The sequence below is a fragment of the Mirounga angustirostris genome, unplaced genomic scaffold (genome assembly GCF_029215605.1).
Source record: "Mirounga angustirostris isolate CCGP_5_RB_7025 unplaced genomic scaffold, mMirAng1.0.hap1 SCAF_11, whole genome shotgun sequence".
NCBI lineage: Eukaryota > Metazoa > Chordata > Mammalia > Carnivora > Phocidae > Mirounga > Mirounga angustirostris.
In genome coordinates this window covers 105904020-105926627 of record NW_026991719.1, presented here as the reverse complement: position 1 = coordinate 105926627, position 22608 = coordinate 105904020, and the positions used below count along the sequence as shown (strand labels likewise).

At 39.3% G+C, this 22608-nt stretch overlaps 1 protein-coding gene across 6 annotated transcripts in view; it reads left to right on the top strand.

Annotated features, from left to right (window-relative positions):
- SMARCA1 (SWI/SNF related, matrix associated, actin dependent regulator of chromatin, subfamily a, member 1) overlaps nt 1-22608 on the top strand; it is a 786408-nt gene that overhangs the window by 228697 nt on the left and 535103 nt on the right. The gene's annotated exons all lie outside the window — the stretch shown is intronic.

Sequence of the window (22608 nt, the reverse complement as noted above, 5' to 3'; positions counted from 1 at the left end):
TAGACTTCATACAGCTACCAATTCTGGTCTGGATAAATGGGTTTTTAGAATAATAATTTCTTAAAAATCATGAAGTGACTTGATAAGGTAGTAATAAAATTGTCAGAGTCTCCACTTTGACTTAGGCTGGGTTGTAATAGGGGATTTAAAAAAAAATCTAAATCTTTCAGAATGTGGAGAGAGGGGGAACCGAGAAATTAGAGCTCCCTTTGATCCCTGTACTGGGGCAGGGGATGTGGAGGCTTTGGAATGTATGGGAGCAGCTCTGTCCAATAGAATTTTCTGTAATGATGGAAATGTCCTGTATCTGCATTGTCCAATACAGTAGCCACGGACAACCTATGGCTATTGAGCACTTGAAACGTGGGTAGTGTGACTAAGGAACTTAACTTTAAATTTTATTTTTTATCTATTTATTTTTTTAAAGATTTTATTTATTTATTTGAGAGAGAGAATGAGATAGAGAGAGCATGAGAGGGGGGAGGGTCAGAGGGAGAAGCAGACTCCCCGCCGAGCAGGGAGCCCGATGCGGGACTCAATCCCGGGACTCCAGGATCATGACCTGAGCCGAAGGCAGTTGCTTAACCGACTGAGCCACCCAGGCGCTCTTAAATTTTATTTAATTGTAATTAATTTAAAATTAAATTGCCTTGTGAGCTAGTGGCTACCATATTGGACAGCATAGCATAGAATTTAGGTCAGTTTCCAGATCCAAGAGCAACAAAACTGTAAGGAAAAGAGAACAATCAGAAAATCCATATGTCTAAGCTCAGTTTATACCTCTATTGAGAAGAATAGGCTTTTGTCAGCTTTAGATAGACCCTTCACCTTGATTTTTAGATGAGAGCATGCCAGTATTTGTGGAGCATCTGTCTCTGTGGTCAGTCTAAGGATATGGAAAGTTCAAACATATTATCCATTACTAATGGGTATTGATGAATTTAATGAAAGTAATGCATCTTGTTTGAAGCAGAGAAATGAATATTTCACAAAAGAAATGTAAATAAGATTTTGATTAAAGAATTTATTAATGTTTCTTCTGTGCTGTTGATATAATAACCAGAGTTCCATCTTTATATGGGACATTTATAATTCAGTCAAAGCCAAAAAACTTAATGTCTATTTCAATATCATACTATTGGTGACTTGGACTACAGAATGGAACAGGAAAAAATGATATACCATAAACCAAATGAATGTCTTTGGGTATAGTTTGGGTAATGAAGCAGATCTTAGACTTGATTAGCTTCCATTTATCCTACTGTTCCTTTAATTATTATAATTTTGAGGTATAGCTCTTGAATTTGCAACTTGTTTCCTATGTGCTACCTTTATGCTTTTTAATTTTCCCCACTTTATCATAGTGCATTCATTCAAATACTACCTTTATGCCTTTTTAATTTTCCCGACTTTATCATAGTGTATTCATTCAAATAACCTGAAGAAGTCTACTGTAGCTGGTGCATTGATTATAATGGGGTATGGTAAAAGATAATAGCAGGGTGAGATTCTGAAGGGCTTTGAAAGCCACGTTGAACTATTTTAACTTTATCCTAGGAGCAGTGGGAGTGACATGAGGTTTTTAGAAATGAACTGCAGCATGGGGAATGAAGTGGAGAGCAGGGGGGGGTGAAACCTTGATCAGTTAGAAGGTTAGTGCAATGGTTAAGGTGAAAGATGATGATCTAAGGTGATAATTGCAGTATAGATGGAAAAAAGTAGACAGATTAAAGAAATATTTAAGAGGTAGCATTACTAGAACTTTGTGAGTGATTAGATGAAGAAGGATTAGACTGTACTCCCTGTGGGTAGCCTCTTCTTTTGCCCTATGCTTTTCCTGAGATAAGACTCATCACTCTGTCATTTATCCCACAAATAAATCCACTTCCACTGATGGGCAATGTGCAATTTGCTGACATTTCATGGGGGAATGGAAGACCTGGTTACATTTCACACTACAGAGTAAAATTGAATCTGATTCCTTCATTGGACATATCTCTCCCAAAGTCTCTAACTCTCCTTAGGTCTTTCCCCTCTTTCTTACTTTACTCTGCCTGTCTCCTCAGTTCCTCTGCTCTCTTACCTCCTCCTACATTCTATTTTACTTCTATCCCCTTTCTGTTGTTGTTGTTGTTTTTTAAAAATTTTTTTATTGTTCTGTTCATCCCCATACATTACATCATTAGTTTTTGATGTAGTGTTCCATGATTCATTGTTTGTACATAACACCCAGTGCTCCATGCAGAACGTGCCCTCTTTAATACCCGTCACCAGGCTAACCCATCCTCCCACCCCCCTCCCCTCTAGAACCCTCAGTTTGTTTTTCAGAGTCCATCATCTCTCATGGTTTGTCTACCCTTCCGATTCCCCCCCTTCATTCTTCCCCTCCTGCTATCTTCTTCTTTTTTTTTTCTTAACATATACTGCATTATTTGTTTCAGAGGTACAGATCTGAGATTCAACAGTCTTGCACAATTCACAGCGCTTACCAGAGCACATACCCTCCCCAGTGTCTATCATCCAGTCACCCCATCCCTCCCACCCCACCCCCCACTCCAGCAACCCTCAGTTTGTTTCCTGAGATTAAGAATTCCTCATATCAGTGGGGTCATATGATAATGTCTTTCTCTGTTTGACTTATTTCGCTCAGCATAATACCCTCCAGGTCCATCCATGTTGTTGCAAATGGCAAGATCTCATTCCTTTTGATGGCTGCATAATACTCCATTGTACATATACACCACTTCTTCTTTATCCATTCATCTGTCGATGGACATCTTGGCTCTTTCCACAGTTTGGCTATTGTGGACATTGCTGCTATAAACATCAGTGTGCACGTATCCCTTCAGATCACTACATTTGTATCTTTGGGGTAAATACCCAGTAGTGCAATTGCTGGATCGTATGGTAGCTCTATTTTCAACTTTTTGAGGAACCTCCATACTGTTTTCCAGAGTGGCTGCACCAGCTTGCATTCCCACCAACAGTGTAGGAGGGTTCCCCTTTCTCTGCATCCCCGCCAACATCTGTCATTTCCTGACTTGTTAATTTTAGCCATTCTGACTGGTGTGAGGTAGTATCTCATTGAGGTTTTGATTTGGATTTCCCTGATGCCGAGCGATATTGAGCTCTTTTTCATGTGTCTGTTGGCCATTTGGATGTCTTCTTTGGAAAAATGTCTGTTCATGTCTTCTGCCCATTTCTTCATTGGATTCTTTGATGAGTTCTTTATAGATTTTGGATACTAGCCCTTTATCTGATATGTCATTTGCAAATATCTTCTCCCATTCTGTCAGTTGTCTTTTGGTTTTGTTGACTGTTTCTTTTGCTGTGCAAAAGCTTTTTATCTTGATGAAGTCCCAATAGTTCATTTTTGCCCTTGCTTCCCTTGCCTTTGGCGATGTATCTAGGAAGAAGTTGCTGCAGCTGAGGTCGAAGAAGTTGCTGCCTGTGTTCTCCTTTAGGATTTGGATGGACTCCTGTCTCACATTGAGGTCTTTCAACCATTTGGAGTCTATTTTTGTGTGTGGTGTAAGGAAATGGTCCAGTTTCATTCTTCTGCATGTGGCTATGCAATTTTCCCAACACCATTTGTTGAAGAGACTGTCTTTTTTCCATTGGACATTCTTTCCTGCTTTGTCAAAGATGAGTTGACCATAGAGTTGAGGGTCCATTTCTGGGCTCTCTATTCTGTTCCATTGATCTATGTGTCTGTTTTTGTGCCAGTACCATACTGTCTTGTTGATGACAGCTTTGTGATAGAGCTGGAAGTCCAGAATTGTGATGCCACCAGCTTTGCTTTTCTTTTTCAACATTCCTCTGGCGATTCGGGGTCTTTCCTGGTTCCATACAAATTTTAGGATTATTTGTTCCATTTCTTTGAAAAAAGTGGATGGTATTTTGATGGGGATTGCATTGAATGTGTAGATTGCTCTAGGTAGCATTGACATCTTCACAATATTTGTTCTTCCAATCCATGGGCATGGAACATTTTTCCATTTCTTTGTGACTTCCTCAATTTCCTTCATGAGTATTTTATAGTTTTCTGAGTACAGATCCTTTGCCTCTTTGGTTAGATTTATTCCTAGGTATCTTATGGTTTGCAGTGCAGTTGTAAATGGGATCGACTCCTTAATTTCTGTTTCTTCTGTCTTGTTGTTGGTGTATAGGAATGCCACTGACTTCTGTGCATTGATTTTATATCCTGCCACTTTACTGAATTCCTGTATGAGTTCTAGCAGTTTTGGGGTGGAGTCTTTTGGGTTTTCCACATAAAGTATCATATCATCTGCAAAGAGTGAGAGTTTGACTTCTTCTTTGCCAATTTGGATGCCTTTGATTTCTTTTTGTTGTCTGATTGCTGTGGCTAGGACTTGTAGTACTATGTCGAATAGCAGTGGTGATACTGACATCCCTGCCATGTTCCTGACCTTAGGGGGAAAGCTATCAGTTTTTCCCCATTGAGAATGATATTTGCTGTAGGTTTTTCATAGATGGCTTTTATGATATTGAGGTATGTACCCTCTATGCCTATACTCTGAAGAGTTTTGATCAAGAAAGGATGCTGTACTTTGTCAAAAGCTTTTTCTGCATCTATTGAGAGGATCATATGATTCTTGTTCTTTCTTTTGTTAATGTATTGTATCATGTTGATTGATTTGCAGATGTTGAACCAACCTTGCAGCCCAGGGATAAATCCCACTTGGTCGTGGTGAATAAGCCTTTTAATGTACTGTTGGATCCTATTGGCTAGTATTTTGGTGAGAATTTTTGCATCCATGTTCATCAGGGATATGGGTCTGTAATTCTCCTTTTAATGGGGTCTTTGTCTGGTTTTGGGATCAAGGTAATGCTGGCCTCATAAAATGAGTTTGGAAGTTTTCCTTCCATTTCTATTTTTTTGGAACAGTTTCAGAAGAATAGGTATTAATTCTTCTTGAAATGTTTGGTAGAATTCCCCTGGGAAGCCATCTGGCCCTGGGCTTTTTTTTGGGGGGGGGGGGAGATTTTTGATGACTGCTTCAATTTCCTTAGTGGTTATAGGTCTGTTCAGGTTTTCTATTTCTTCCTGGTTCAGTTTTGGTAGTTGATACATCTCTAGGAATGCATCCATTTCTTCCAGGTTATCTAATTTGCTGGCATAGAGTTGCTCATAATATGTTCTTATAATTGTTTGTATTTCTTTGGTGCTGGTTGTGATCTCTCCTCTTTCATTCATGATTTCGTTGATTTGGGTCATTTCTCTTTTCTTTTTGATAAGTCGGCCAGGGGTTTATCAATCTTGTTAATTCTTTCAAAGAACCAGCTCCTAGTTTCGTTGATCTGTTCTACTGTTCTTTTAGTTTCTATTTCATTGATTTCTGCTCTGATCTTTTATTATTTCTCTTCCCCTGCTGGGTTTAGGCTTTATTTGCTGTTCTTTCTCCAGCTCCTTTAGGTGTAGGGTTAGGTTGTGTACTTGAGACCTTTCTTGTTTCTTGAGAAAGGCTTGTATTGCTATATATTTTCCTCTTAGGACTGCCTTTGCTGCATCCCAAAGATTTTGAATAGTTGTGTTTTCATTTTCATTGGTTTCCATGTATTTTTTTAATTCTCCTTTAATTTCCTGGTTGACCCATTCATTCTTCAGTAGGATGCTCTTTAGCCTCCATGTATTTGAGTTCTTTCTGACTTTCCTCTTGTGATTGAGTTCTAGTTTCAAAGCATTGTGGTCTGAAAATAGGCAGGGAATGATCCCAATCTTTTGGTACCGGTTGAGGCCTGATTTATGACCTAGGATGTGATCGATTCTGGAGAATGTTCCATGGGCACTAGAGAAGAATGTGTATTCTGTTGCTTTGGGATGGAATGTTCTGAATATGTCTGTGAAGTCCATTTGGTCCAGTGTGTCATTTAAAGTCTTTATTTTCTTGTTGATCTTTTGCTTAGATGATCTGTCCATTTCAGTGAGGGGGGTGTTAGAGTCCCCCACTATTATTGTATTGTTGTCGATGTGTTTCTTTGCTTCTGTTATTAATTGCCTTATATAATTGGCTGCTCCCATGTTAGGGGCATAGATATTTACAATTGTTAGATCTTCTTGTTGGATAGACCCTTTAAGTAGGATATAGTGTCCTTCCTCATCTCTTACTACAGTCTTTGGTTTAAAATCTAATTTGTCTGATATAAGGATTGCCACCCCAGCTTTCTTTTGGTGTCCATTAGCATGGTAAATCGTTTTCCACCCCCTCACTTTCAATCTGGGGGGTGTCTTTGGGTCTAAAATGAGTCTCTTGCAGACAGCATATCGATGGGTCTTGTTTTTTAATCCAATCTGATAGCCTGTGTCTTTTGATTGGGGCCTTTAGCCCATTTACATTCAGGGTAACTATTGAAAGATAGGAATTTAGTGCCATTGTATTGCCTGTAAGGTGACTGTTACTGTATATTGTTTGTGCTCCTTTCTGGTCTATGTTGCTTTTAGGCTCTCTCTTTGCTTAGAGGACCCCTTTCAAGATTTCCTGTAGGGCTGGTTTTGTGTTTGCAAATTCCTTTAGTTTTTGTTTGTCCTGGAAGCTTTTTATCTCTCCTTGTATTTTCAATGACAGCCTAGCTGGATAGAGTATTCTTGGCTGCATATTTTTCTTATTTAGTGCTCTGAATATATCCTGCGAGTCCTTTCTGGCCTGCCAGGTCTCTGTGGATAGGTGTGTTGCCAATCTAATGTTTCTACCATTGTAGGTTACATATGTCTTCTCCCGAGCTGCTTTCAGGATTTTCTCTTTGTCTCTGAGACTCATAAGTTTTACTATTAGATGTCGGAGTGTTGACCTATTTCTATTGATTTTGAGAGGGGTTCTCTGTGCTTCCTCGATTTTGATGCCTGTTTCCTTCCCCAAATTAGGGAAGTTCTCTGCTATAATTTGCTCCATTATACCTTCTGCCCCTCTCTCTCTTTCTTCTTCTTCTGGGATCCCAATTATTCTAATGTTGTTTCGTCTTATGGTATCGTTTATCTCTCGAATTCTGCCCTCGTGATCCAGTAGTTGTTTATCTCTCTTTTTCTCAGCTTCTTTATTTTCCGTCATTTGGTCTTCTATATCACTGATTCTCTCTTCTGCCTCATTTATCCTAGCAGTTAGCGCCCCCATATTTGATTGCACCTCATTAATAGCCTTTTGATTTCGACTTGGTTAGATTTTAGTTCTTTTACTTCTCCAGAAAGGGTTTCTCTAACCCTCAGCCAACCCAGGCCCCTCCCCCGCCGTCTATCCTCCCGAATATCGCCTCGGATTCACTTCTCTGCAAGTCCTACCTTCCAGAAAGTGGTCGCTTTTCTGTTCAGAGAGTTGTTGCTATTCTTTTCTTCGATCTCCTGTTGAGTTTGTAGGTGTTCAGAATGGTTTGATCCCTATCCAGCTGAATTCCTGAGACCAGACGAAATCTAGGTCTCCTACTCCTCCGCCATCTTGCTCCGCTCTCCTTGTTTTTTTTTTAATTTTCATTTTATTATTATTTTTTAAAGATTTTATTTATTTATTTATTTATTTGCCAGAGAGAGAGAGACAGCGAGAGAGGGAATACAAGCAGGTGGAGCGGGAGAGGGAGAACAGGCCTCCCGCCCAGCAGGGATCCTGATGTGGGGCTTGATCCCAGGACCCTGAGATCATGACCTGAGCCAAAGGTGTTCGCTTAACCAACTGAACCACCAAGGCACCCCTAAATTTTTATTTTTATTTAATTTTGTTTATTATTATTATTTTAAGTAGGCTCCATGCCCAATGTGGGACTTGAACTCATGACCCTGAGATTAAGAGTCGCATGCTCTACCGACTGAGCCAGCCAGGCACCTGTCTCCTTTCTTACAGAGAGCAATTTAACTTTTCTCTGAGCTTCTTTAGTTTACATCCTCGTGTAACAACTCAGGCTTCCATTTTGTTTGGGATCTTCATCTTTAGAAGGCAGGGAACATTACTTATGACAATCAATATTGCTGATTTTTTTCTTTTACCTTCAGGCTCCAATATGGCTAGATACTGCCATTTAATATCCTGTCTTTATTTAAAATGTTGATATTTTGTTCATCATGTATTTTGTCTTATTTTTTATTTAAAAAAAGGTTGCATTAGAATATTATTTATCTTGATTCTGAGTCTTTTGCTACCTCCTTACATTTTGCATCCAAGGGCAGTGCCTCACTTGTCCTGGCCTTTGATAACCTTCAGGGATTTTAGAAATACATTTTAATGTACTTTATACAAGTATAATTTTCCTGAAATACAGGCTTTCTTGAGCTACCCAGTCTGACCTTTTGTATATATTTTTAAATTTTATTATGTTATGTTAATCACCATACATTACATCATTAGTTTTTGATGTAGTGTTCCATGATTCATTTTTTGCATATAACACCCAGTGCTCCATTCAGTACATGCCCTCTTTAATACCCATCACCAGGCTAACCCATCCCCTCAACCCCCTCCCTTCTAGAACCCTCAGTTTGTTTCTCAGAGTCTATAGTCTCTCATGACCTGTATATAAATGGTTCTTTCTGCCCATCAGAAGGTGGTGTTAGAGGAAAAGTAAGGAACTGACTTTATTCCAGAGTACATGAAGTAAATAGTTGGTCATGAACAAGTCAGGGTATGGTTAAGTGGTAAATGTGTGAAACAGTGTTAGATGTTTTAGAAGGCAGCAAGATGGGCCAGGGCAAGAAAGATCTGGAACTGGAAACTAAACCAACATGTCTGGGAGATCCCAACTCAGTAATGGATTCAGCTTCATGTCCAGAAAAATCTAGTACAGGCAACAGGAAGCAGTTCAGGTAGATGGCCAGCATCAGGAGATCTGTCAAGGGCATAATTTTCCTGGAACAGAGGAGAAGAGCACTGCAGAGTTTAGAAGCAGAAAGAATGCACAAACACAAGATATTTGGTGAGTTGGAAGCCTGGTGGCATCTGGATCGGGTGGCTTTAAAACTGGAAGAAGGGGAAATGTAAGTTGGGGATAATTAGCATTTTTTGCCCTGCATGGTTGGAGCAGGGATAAGGAACATGTTGGTCCCAAGCTTGTGGCTCATTTTGCAAATGGCTTTAGCCAAGGGAGTGGCACAACGAGAGAGGAGAGGAACCAGGCAAGACACTAGAGCTAAGAATGGGAGAATATGTATAATCCCTTCTCTATACTATGCATGCCTAGAAACAGGAAATTTTAAGCAGCAATTCTTTGTTGATGATGATGATGATGATAAGGTGATTTAAATGTAATATTACTTAGAGAAAAGCATCCAGAATACTACTTTGCTTTTATCACTAGAAAAAGTGTTTTCTTCCAAAGCTTAACTCAATTAATGTCTTACCTCCCCCAATATGCCAGAACCACAAATTCTGCAGGGTGTTAGTTATGCATCAAATTCACCTTCTAATATTCATGATGGCTAAATAATTTTTACTTTTATATTGCCTTCTTACTGATATTTTGCCAAATTCACATATGCACAGGAAGAAAGTTGATATTTTCTCTCTGTTAGCATGAGATGCTTTATTGCTGAACTCAATGGCACCACATTAATTCAAAGGGAGAGAGGCCAATGAGACTGGAAATCAAGCCCTTCAATTCCAAATTTCCACATTTATTGCATTTGAGGATGCCAAAGTATAATGATAAAGCATTCCAGCAGGCAGAACGCACTGTTTTAAACCTATTTACTCTGCTGTACCTGAATGTTGCTGCATATGACAAATGTTGTGAATAAGTATGTTTCAAGGCCAAAGAGCTATATGAGAAATCCCATCGTTCTAAAGATCACAAAATCATTTCAGAAATTGAACAATATTACAGCAGCTTAATAGTAAATTTGAATCTAATGTCTCCAACATGTCAAGAGTCCTTTAAAGCATCCTGTGGGTGGTTTGTGCACAACAGCCAGTATTCCTCTGCTTTGGACCTTCCAGGAACTGAAACTTAAATTCTCCCAAGAAGGGACTTGATTAACTAGTTGGTTACCAACAAATTGTTTAAGGTTCTCATGGTGGATGAACTCGGGAAGTCAGGCTTTGTTGATGCAAAAGAGTCATTTTGATGGAACAATGGACCCATCATATGGTTTGAAATTAGGGAATTCACTTGTATCTTTTAGAACCTGAATCCTTTATGTAAACCAGTTACAGTTATTACCTTAAAAGCATCTGTTCTTTTTCCAAAAAGGCTTAAAAACTCAATCAAACTTTAATGAGTGCCAAGAAATCCCTGTTGTTTTATATTTGTACATCAGCTCTGTGTTCTGAATTTTCTTGAATGAGATCTTTTTAAAAACTGTCCTCTTAGACCCCTTAACTATTGACACTCCGAAAATATTCCAACATTTTCTCATGCAAAGCGTATCTCCCTTACAACTTTTTACATTCTGAGGCAGCACAAAAATCTTTGTAAGACAGAATGAGGCAAAGCTGGTATCAGCCTTGTTTACCATAATTGGGATTTTCAGTTTCAGAAAATATAAGGAAATCATTTTTTGGAGCCTCTTTATGTGAGGGGGCAGCAGAGAGAAGGTAACCCCAAACTTACTTGGTCTGTCCAGACCTAGCTGTGACCAAAGCAGACTCACATTTGAGTATGCTTTTGGGGAGGGGGTAAAATAGGAGGGAAAAAAAAAGCACTTGGGAAAAGAGATGGCCTTCTCTGTGTGCTTTAATGAAGAAATTTGATGCATATTCCTCACATGACTTATTTCAACCCGAATCTAAATCCACTGATGTGTAAAGCACTCTTTGGATTTGCAGTCCTGATTTTTAAATTTATTGATAATAAAGTCTTCCCTGGGCCTCAGCAGCTCTTGATTGTTAAAGTATTTCAGTGTTGCTGGTATGGTTTGCACAAACCCTAACTGAACTGCTAACATACCCTGAAATCTCAGCAGGATTAATTTTTTCACAGTTTGAGCGATTTTTATCAGATTAATTACCACCTCCTGTAGTCCAATCCCTCATTCTCAGCAAACCCACCTCAAGAAAGCCTATCTATTTCTGGAGCTGTGAATAATCTAACTGTCAAGATGCATTTAGCTGAATGCATTTTTTTTTTTTTGGACAAAACTAGGTTCTTGAAATAATCCTTGCTGGGCTGGTGGTTGAAAATTGAGATGCTACATGTAAATAGGTACAGTGCTTTCAAGCAAACAGCAAAGTACTTTTGTTTGGATTTCAGGTTTATTACTATGAATAGTTGGCTGCATTTTTAATGGGCATTATATCTGATTTAACCCACCACCAGGACTTCCTATAGGTTTACTAGTTTTTTCCTTTTATCTCCAGATGTGCATGCCTTGTTTCTCTCGTAAAGTGTCAAAACACTTTTGCATATATTTGGAACCTCCACTGGCTTCTATCATAATATTTTAAATATTTTATTTATTTATTTGACAGCAAAGGGAGGAGCGGGGGTGGTGGTGAGAATCTCAAGCAGACTCTGTGCTGAGCGTGGAGCCCTATGTGGGGCTTGATCTAGTGACCCTGAGATCATAACCTGAGCCAAAACCAAGAGTCCAATGCTTAACCGACTGAGCCACCCAGGCACCCCATTTTACCATAATATTTTAGCCACCCCCTATTGTGAATAGCAGAGCCAGGTGTAGGAACCATTAAATTGTGCACCAGTAATAAATAAACAAATAAATTGGGGAGAAAGGATTCCTTATAGTAGAACGCCAACTGATTTATGTGGAGGGAGTGTAGAGCTGGGAAATCATCATTTTGCTGCCATCATAATATAGTAGGGTTCAGGCAAGAATCATTAACTGGTGCTAACTTTGGCGGGGGGATTTTGATGAAGAGCTAGATATATGCATAGTCCCCAAGTGTCTCATCATAGAAGACTTTTAGTTATGAAGTGAAAAAGAATAACTATACAGTGGAAGAACTGGACAAAGCCTTGACCAGATGATCAAAACCAATATCATAGGCAGACATTTTGTCCTCAAAATGTGGTGCTCTGAGTAGGACACATTGCTTATGTAGTTTTCTGGCTGGGAATGCATAACCTGAATCTAACCATATGGAAACATCAGACAAACCAAAACTGAGGAACGGTCTATAAAATACTGGGCCTCTACTCTTCAAAAATGTCAGTGTCATAAAAGACAAAGAAAGGCTGAGGAACTGTTTGAGATTAAGAGAAGCTAAAGGGATATGACAACTAAATGCAGTCATGATGCTGGGTTGCTTCCTATGCTGGAGGAACCAAAATGCCATAAAGAACATTATTGGGACAATTGATGAAATAAGAATATGGGCAGTAGGTAAAAGTATTGTAACAATGTTAAATTTCCTGAATTTGATAACTATACTGTGGTTATCTAAGAGAATATCTTTGTCCTTAGGAGAAGTACAAACTGGAGTATTAGGGGGCAAAGGGGATTGATGTATGTCATCTACCTTCAAATGGTTCTGAAAACAAATTATATATATACATATATTAAATATATATAAAATTCTATATAAGATATAGAAATTAGTTCTAGTTAATAAATTATACATACACATGTATGTATGTATATATATAGTCTATGCATTTGGCTACTCTGCTATCTGCATCCGAAAACAAAGCTGATCAACGTGTGTGTGTGTGTGGCAGGAAGAGAATGAGATAAACCTGGGTAAAAAGTAAACAGGCATTCTCTGTACTATTCTTGTAACTTTTAAGTTTGAAATTATTTTCAAAGAATGATGACAACTGTTTCCCTTATGAGTATACCTTGTGGATTCCCATCTCCATTCCCTCACTGATACCATTCCCACAACAATTCTCCTTAACCTGGCAAGTCAGCTTCTCCAAATCTTACCAGATCTCCAGGTCCAGTTCAAACATGACCTTCCTCTATGCACTGCTCCTTTCTCTACATTCCTACAGCACTGTTGGTGTCATTATCATCTGGCCTGATCCTGTTGATTGGCTTTGTTTTGGGATGTAAACAGCATAGTGGCTAAATGCACAGACTGTGGAATCAGACTGTCTGGGTTCAAATATCTGTTCTGCCACTTACAAGATGTGTGACCTTGAGTAAATTCCTTACCTTCTATTACCTTCCTTTGACAGGAAGCAGCATTATGTGACAGAGAAAAGAGCTCTCACTGGGAGTTCAGAGGCTTGATTCTAGGTGTAGATTTGTCACAATTGTGTGACCTTGTGGATTTCAGTTCTCTCCCCTGTAAAATAAGGGGGTTGGGATGAACAAGTGGTTCTCCACCCAGGCTGACATTAGAATCATCTGGGGAGCTCTAAAATACATATAAAATATATTAATGTCCAATGCCCACCCCCTCTCCCCTGCCCCCACCCCAAAATTCTGATTTGATTGGTAAAGGGTGAGTCTCAGGTATGGTAGTTCTTGGAAGCTCTTTACAATTCTATGATTTTATGCAAAGGTGCTGCTGTGAATTCTTTGTTGTTATTGAGGGCCCTTCTGTCTCCCCCACAATGTGTGGCCTAGGGCTTGATCACATGGTAGGGACGCACAATGCCAATATGTTAACTAAAATAATGATTGGCTAAGATTTTCCTCTATTTTTACCCCAGTGAGAAAGAGACATCTCTGATGATCTCAGCATCTTGACAGAATGATTATTGCCTCCTAGAATCCCCTACTAGCCATAGGAAATTAGCTGTAGCAGTGTATGCTTTTAATGGGAATCTAGCACGTCAGTGGGCTATTTCTGTCATTGTGGTTTAGTTTGATATTCCAATATGCCCCTGCTGATTTCCGTGATACTTAGCAAAAAAGAAGAGGCGGCGGTTCTCCCTTGGTTCACATCTGACCAATTGCTATGCTTGAGGCAATCACAAAACACCATAGGTGTTGAAAATGATTAGAGACAATTAAGATAGTGCAGCCTCCAAGGAAGATGCCACTATCAAGTCTTCGATCTTCCAAATGCACAGGTTGTATGTTCCTGCAGCAGCAATTACCTAAAAATATCTAATACTTAATTACTTTCAAAGTGTCAGTCTTCATAACCGGGTATTAGAATGTTCTAATTGACAGCGCAGCTGCAGCTTTCCTGCCTGACACTGGCATATGGCTTGCAATCTTCTTCTACCTTGATAAATTTTCTTTCTTCATAAAGCTCACTTACAGATTGCAGAATGCAGGCATGATATACCTACAATTGGAATTACTGGACCTTTTTTTGTAATTTACCATTTCCAGCTTTGAAAGGGGAAAACACACACACACACACACAAGTAAATGAGAAGAAAAAGAAAAAAATAGCTCAGCTTAGGGGCCTATGGCAACCAAATTGTGTTGGAAAACTTCCTAGTTCCCGTTGCTTTTGCATTTCATTTTAAGAAAATCCTATACACATGCAATATAATGTCAGCTAGAGTCACCCTCATCATCCTTAGAATCTAAGTAAGATTGGCTGGAACCTCTATCCCAGTGATTGTGGAAAGTCCAAAGCCCTCCATGAGCCATTGCAGTCACTCGTAGCTCTGAGCACTTGCCATGTCAGTGTCTTCTCACTCTGCTGTATGTGCAGTTTCTGTTCTATAGTATGTTGTCTCAAACTCAGAACTTAGCCTTAATTTTCCAAAAACCCACTCACACAAGGAAAGCGGATGTGGCCGATTTTAATGAAGCTTGGGGGATATGGGGGGATTTTTACCACAGGCATGCAAACAACTTTAAATGGAATAGTAACTATTCCTGTCCTTCAAAGTCCCTTAACCCAATCTCCAGCCTCCCACCATGTTGCTTAGCCTCCTTGATCTTTCCTCATGGCCTCTTCCCTTTTCTTTACTTTTTGCACCTGTCCTCTCAGGAGGAATCTAAAGGTATTACAAATTTTCTTATGCAAAGCAATTAGGCTCTCTAGTGCTAACTCCAATACTTAATTCTGGGCCTCCCTTTGCATACTCTCAGTTGTACATTTACTGCTTAAAAGGGCCCATCTGATTGGGTTTGTTTTCTAGTATATACATAAATGAGTGTGTGTGTATGTACGTGTGTGTATACATGCATATATATACACACATATATATCTAAATTTATAACACTTATATATCAATTAAAACTTAATTGACAGGATTGACAACAGGATTTCCTATAGAACAGCCTTTAACTCATTTGCAGGGTTTTATGTTCTTTCTAGTCCTAATTGATTCTCTATACAGCTGTCAAATGAATCTTCCAGAAACTTTTTTCATCATGTTATTTCTCTGCATACCACCCTTCATTAATATGACCTAGTGAATATTTAGATGTTAGTCATTGATAATGGGTTAATGTATTATTTCCAGAAACTTATGCATTTTGTCAGGAAGTTTTAATGTCTTGAACTAGAGGAATGAGTAATAATCTATGTGTTGTGCTTAGAATAGATTCTGGAATATAGTAAGTGCTTAGTAAAGGTTAGTGACTAATGTTGTTGTTATTGTTATTACATTATTATTGGGATTTTGGGTGTGGTGGTAGTGGCTGGGTCAGTGGGAAGAGGGTATGGACAAAGCATGGGGACTTGTTCGTGCTGCTCAAATTCCTGTAGTTAAACAGCTTATTTTTATCTGTGAGTAATGTCAGAGCTAGGATTCACAAGTAGTTCCTTCTTTGTTGTATTCACTATTGCCCACCAACTTTCCCCAGCCAAGTCAGGAGTTACAATTAAATGAATGTCTAAACTCTTCAGCCTTCCATGCAACATCTGGCATGATCAGATTTCTCTTTATTTTTCCAAACTTTGACTCCCCTGCATCCATATACAATTTTATGTTCCAGTTATGCTTGCCTTGTTCCTTTTTTTTTTTTTTGCTTGTATTATACCTTTGACCTAACAAATTATGCTTGCTAAAATAACCTTAAATGGGAGTTCTCATTTGGAAATGAGGGAATTATACTAGGATCTACCTAAGGGGTGGTGGTAGTTGGGGATCAGAAATCGGGAATTAAGTTAAGCATCGTTAAACTCCACCATCATTATGCATTTCCTATTTTCTAAACATGGCCATATGGTGATCATCTGCATTCCTCTTGACCTTTCATTAAGCATAGTGTTCCCCAAAGTTAAGATTAAAAGCAGTTTCTCCAATATTACACTGTATGTTAACTAACTAGAATTTAAATAAATTTGAAGGAAAAAAAGTAAAGTGTTTTCTGAACCCCACTGATGTATTGCTGTCTCACTGGGCAGGATTATTTTCCTCTGCTCTGATTTAACCTGCTTCTCAGTGAGAATAGACAAAGCCAGTGTGGGTGATCTTACCTAGAGTAAAGCAGGGTTCTTCAGAAGCCAGAGGCAGGCACCAACTCTGTTAGCAGAACCAACAGAGGCAAGGCTCTCTGTGAAGACTTCCAAGCACCGGCAGGTGGGAGGTAGAGGATTTGGGCATGCTTCAACAGGCTCAGTCTGTACCTGAACTTTGTTCCAAGGACAGTTACATACTGCAGAAGTCTGGCTCATTTGTTGGTCCACACTTTAATTAATGCTATCAATCAAAAAACATGCTGCTTGCCCATAACTAGGTTTATTGTTGTCTTCCTGAAATAATTTCTTTGGCCATCCAGTCCCCCAACAAAATTCCATATTGGAAACCATATTGAAAACACTGTTTTTTTGTAAGATGGTAAAATTGGCCCATCTGTTTCTCTCTCTGCTTACTTGTAAACAGGGGAATAGTGAGACACACTCCTCACCATGGTCTGGACTCTTTTCAAAGCATTACACCAGCCAGAGAATCTCACCTCGTTTACTTCTGGAGATTGTTTCTTTCTCCTGGAGGAGAACAAACTGCTTTGGGAAAAGATCACAATCTAGTTATGGATTTCTCTGACCAGATCCAGTTGAGTGGAGGAGCATAGGGTAGGGAAGTCTGGATTCTGAAGGAAAAAGAGATGGTTGGGGCTGGTGTACAACACTAGTATCAGTGTCTGAATGTCTTAAGGGGATCAGAGGGGGAAAGTGTAAAACCTGAAGAGCTTAGATCCTACTGCTTACATCTGCCCATGTACTAAAGGGTCAGTCAGTAACAGTGTTCTTCTCAGTTGTTGCCTCTCCCTTATCCTGACCCAATGTATAAAGCAGTTTCTTCACTTGTATTAATACCTTACCCTGGAAATCCCACAGGGTTCTTGTGAGAATCAAAAGTGGTAATGATTGTGAATGTCTTTGCAGGTGGAAAATTGCTGTACAAATGTAGGGACTTGGCTAGAAAACCACAGAATCTTAAGATTTGATGAGACTTAAAACGTAATCTGTCCAATTCCCTGTCCTATGCTTGAAGAAACTATAGCACTATATTTACTTAAATATTTACAAGTATAAGCATTACTTGGGGAGTGATTGAGTCATTCAATGAATATTTATTGAGCACCTATTATTTTTCAGATGCTGTTCTAAGTGCTATAAGATAAAACAGTTAATAAAACAGATGAAGCCTCTGCCCCCAAAGAGCTTAAACTTGGGGTGCCTGGGTAGCTCAGTTGCAGCTCAGGTCATGGTCCTGGGGTCCTGGGATCGAGCCCTGTGTCGGGCTTCCTGCTCAGTGGGGAGTCTGCTTCTCCCTCTGCCCCTCTCCCTGCTCCTATGCTCTCTCTCTCTCTCAAATAAATAAATAAAATCTTAAAAAAAGTTTAAACTTGAGTAATGAGGGCTTATATAACATGTAAATAAAATAATATAAATGATTTCTGATAATGATACATGGCATGCAGGTAATTAAAATAGGCGTATGTGATAGAGTGAGTGGGGGGAGCAACCTTAGATTATGTTGTCAGGGAAGGGTTCTCTGAGGAGGAAATACTTAGTTTTTAATGAAAGAAGGAGCCAGACTACAAAGACCAAGTGGAAGAACATTCCAGGTAGAGGATGTAGCCAATGAAAAGGCCCTGAGTGGGGGAAGATATATTTGAGGATCAATATAGCCAGAACAGATTTTGTGAAGAGGGGAGTACTAAGAGAAGACCATAGAGGTAGGCAGGGGCCAGATCATGAAGGGAATTTTAAATAAACAAACAAATTATTTATATTTGAATCTAAATGTGATGGGAAGCCATTGGAGGGTTTTAAGCAAGGGCGTTACGTTATCAGTTTTGAATTTTAATAAGAATCTTCTGGCTGCTATGTTGAGAAAAAAACCAAAAGCATCAAAGGTGGAAACTGGGATAGCCATTAGGAGACTGTGGTAATTGTATATTTGTTCAAAAGTATTTGTTCCTTTCTTGCCATGATTTCCTGTAGGCTAAATATATTTTCCCTCCCTCTTAACTTTGGGCTTGGCCATGTCACTTGACTTGGCCAATTAAATTTGAGAAGATGTAACCTATATCCTATCAGAGCAGAGCTGCAAATGCACTTATGGTTTGGCTCTGCTGCCCATGAACTTCTGTTCTCCACTATCAGAATATCATGGCCTTCAGGGTCCTTTGTAGACACATGAAACTAAGTTCATCCCAGTGGAACCCAGCAGAATTCAGTTGAGTTGCAGCCCTCATGTAACTTGAGCAAGAAATAAATATTTCCAGAAGCCCCAGAGATTCTGGGATTGTTGGAAGCTACCAAAAGCAATAACAAAAACAAAACCCCAAACCCAAACCCAAAAATGAACAAAACGAACTCCCCTCAAAAAAACTGGTAACAGTGGAAATGGCGAGAAGTGGTTAATTTTACATATGTTTTGAAGGTATAACTAAAAAGATTTGCTGATGTTTCCAAGATGTGGGATGAAAGAGAAGAAGAGTCAAGGATCGCTTTTGAGCAACTGAGCAAATGGGGCATCGTTTACTGCAATGGGGAAGAATTAGGGAAGAGCTAGTATGAGGGGAACCAGGGGTTCATTTTTGGCCATCTTATGTTTGAAGTGATTATTAAAGATATATATTGATCTACCTTTGCCTCCCAACAAATTCTTACTTATTTGCTTGTTTTATTTTGCTTTATCTATAAAAAGAATATTTGGTAGCTTACATTAAAGTACTGGTACAACCCTTAATGCAAGGGGATTCAGAGGGAAAATTATATTGAAAAAGTCTGGCAGAGGAAAACTACTGCAATTCAACACAATTAGTTTTGAGCTTCTTAGTAACCAAAATGAGGAGGCAGAGGCAGTGAGTTATAAAACTCTCATTTTCTGGGGCAGTGGTTCTCAATCTTGGCTGCAGAGTATAATCCTGGAGCTTAGCCAAGCACATTGTAAATGGTGACCCCTGATGCTGCACAACTCAACAGCCCTGTCCAGCACCCACTTCTAGAAATCCAAATTTAACTGGTCTAGGATGGAGATGGCATGCGAATATGCTGACTATTAGATGATTCTAATGTGCAGCCAGAATTGAGAACTACTACTTTTATAGAAGAAAGAATACCCATTGATATGGAAAGATAAACTTGTTGCTGAGCTCTGATTAATTTTGTCTCAGGCATGTTTATGTAAGGGGTATTGAGCTATGTAATGACTGATGCTATAGATTAGCAATTTCACATGATAAGGAAGCTTTTCTCCTTTACTGCTTATTATATGTACCCTCAGTGAAAGCTGAAGTTGTGAGGTTAAAATGATAGTTGTGTAAAAGCAGAAGCCAGAGTGATAGGGTCCAGTTATGTGGCTTCTGGTAATTTGGTTTAGGAGAGTAATAAAGCTTGGAAAATCATGGGGAGGAAAGAGTCAATGGAATCTTCATGAGCACTGATAGTTTCAAGAAGGCTTTGCTCAGTTTGACCATCAAGCCACTCGAGTATTCCTCAAGTGTCTGAGCCTTTCAGCCAGCTTTTTCCCCCTTAACTGAGGCCTGCCTGTGGTTGGGCAGGGAATGGTTTGTGTTTGCCTTCCCTGTTAGTTTTGTCACTGTTATGCTTTCCCATGCCAAGCAGGTTTTTCCTTTGGGGGAAGACACTTAGGTAGAGAATGAAATTAAGAAATAATGTAATGATGATGGCGGCAATTCTTTGTGCAGCCTAAGAGCAGTTGGCTGCTAATTGTGAAGCAGTAATAAGGGGGGCCCTGGGCCATAAGGTTTGCATTTGGAACACCTGTAGTTTTCATTTAACACCATGGATCATTAAACAGCTGCTCAAAATGGGATTATTAAAACAAACACAGTTGCACTGTTTTATGCGTGTGTTATATTGCAGTGAGCAGATCATATGCAAACAGAGGGATCTTGTAAAAAAAAAAGACACTCTAAGCATATTTAAAGGTACTTTCTCATGAAGGCAAATCTAGCTGGGTATTTTTCTGCCTTTGTGAAGTTGAAACTGATTGAACTTGTTGGATTTTGCCTTAAGCTTTTTCACTGGGGCTGAGTGGCATGGAAAACTTGATGACAAGTGTCTTCTAAGGAGGAGGCCTTCATTGAAGTCACTGGCATGCTCTAAAACTGGCCTGTCAGGTGTGTTCCTTTCACTGAAGAAAGCAAAATGCATTATCCTCTGTAATATGAAGATGATCTTTTGGGAAGAAGAGGAGCTTTCTGGAGTTTTTCCATCATTGGGGATGTGTTTGTTCTGTCACCCATACTTTCACATTGATATCCCCTTACCTGTTTCATTACACATTTGTAAGATGGATAATTAAAATTAGATGTCGAGTTTGTGTCCAGAGTCAGGGTGCAGACTAAAGCTGGAATCTAGAGATTTTTTTTAAATTTAAAAATAATTGGCCTTTGGTGGAAATATTTTCTAATTATTTGTCAAAGGACATTTTAGATGCTTCAGAATGCAAGATTCTCAAAGGTGTAGTTGATATATTGGTGTTTTTAGGTATGTATTTATGAGAATGACAATGGAGAATGTATGAGAGGTGTGTGTGTGTGTGTGTGTGAGAGAGAGAGAGATCAAGAGATTGGGAATTTGATCCATCAACATCACGCTCCAAATGTGGATTTATCTCTTCTATAATTGCACAGATTTATGACAAGTGACACTTTATGTCTTACCCTAATTTTGTGCAGGAAGCCTTTCATAGACAGTATTTGTGGCCTTGATTTCTTTCAAGGGCCCTGTGTGACTTCCTGTTTTATAATCACATACTCAAGCAGTCTTCAGACTAGAAACAAGATCTTGGTGAGTCTGGGAGTCCAGGAGTATAGGGGAGTGGGACAGGGAGATCTGCTTAGATCTCTCAGTGGTCTGAATTACATTTACCATAAAGAAAAGTAGGAACAACTGTGTGAATCCTGAGTAGATGCATCTGGCTTACAGTTTCCTCCACATACTTGTCTGTCTCCTCTGCTCCTTTGCTGAGGTGCCCCACTTCCCCAATCCATATCTGGCTCTGGTATCTATTGAAAAGTCAATCTTTAGCAAAACTGTTAAAGCTAGCAGTTTGTTCTTGGTGTTTTTTGCCCTTAGCTGCTGCATTAATTCTTTTTGTTTTCCCTTGATGCGCATGCATTTCCTCCCTTTCTTACACTCCTACCCTCCCTGACAGGTTCCCAGACCCCTTATTAGCTTATTTATTTATTTTTTTACTCATTTCACTCACGCCCGGACCTGAGTTGGGCACCGAGGTTGCAATGGAGAACCAAGCAGACAGACTTTATATGCCCTCAGGCCCCCAGGAGTAACTGTTCATTCTCTTCTGCCTTGGCAGAAGAGTTTGAAAAACAATGTCACTCAATACATAAATTCCCTCTAAAACATGCATGTCGGTCTGAGGTTATTTATTTAAAAAAATGAATGGTTGGGGAAGAAAAATTAAGATGCAATACCTCTCATTCTCATTTGGAATAAAGTGAAAGTTTCTATTGATAAAAAGCCTGATTTATAGTATAATGTTTAGAGAACTGTTTTAAGTGTATGTAATGAATTAACTATTAAAAGGATACGAGAAGAGAGATGTCCTGCAATATCTGTGATGAATAGGCGTTTTATTAAGATATATTGAAAATACAGAAAAGTTTAAAAAACAAAGTATACAATTCCAGTATTTAGAGACAACTGCTTTTATTTATTTTTTAAAGACTTATTTATTTATTTAGAGAAATGTGAGCAGGGGAGGGGCAGAGGGAGAGGGAGAGAGAGAATCTCAAGCAGAGCCCAATGTGGTACTCGATCCCAGGAAACTGAGATCATGACCTGAGCTGAAACCAAGAGGTGGCTGCTTAACAGACTGAGCCACCCAGGCACCCTGACAACTGCTTTTTTTTTTTTTAATGCTTTTATTAAGATATAATTCACATACCGTAGAATTCACAGCGTTGTGCAACCACCACCATAATCTAATTTTAAAACTTTTTTGTCCCCCCTCAAAAAGAAAACCCTACCCTTTAGCAGTCATTCTCCATTTCCAACCCCCAACACACTCCCCAGCCCTCGCCAACCACTAATCCATTTTCCCAGACCATCAAATTTAACATAGGTAAATTGATCACAAATCCTCAAAATCTACCCGATTCTGAACCATGATGTGAAATTTGGTAGATAACTGTTTCACTTAACCAATTTGTACGGCAGGAAATCAAACTTAGCTTGCAGCTTCAGGTTTGATCCGCAATATATTAGACTATTAGACTGCTTGATCGGGAATTTATTAGAATTAGATCCACATTTAGGGGCGCCTGGGTGGCTCAGTCATTGGGTGTCTGCCTTCGGCTCGGGTCGTGGTCCCAGAGTCCTGGGATCGAGCCCCACATCGGGCTCCCTG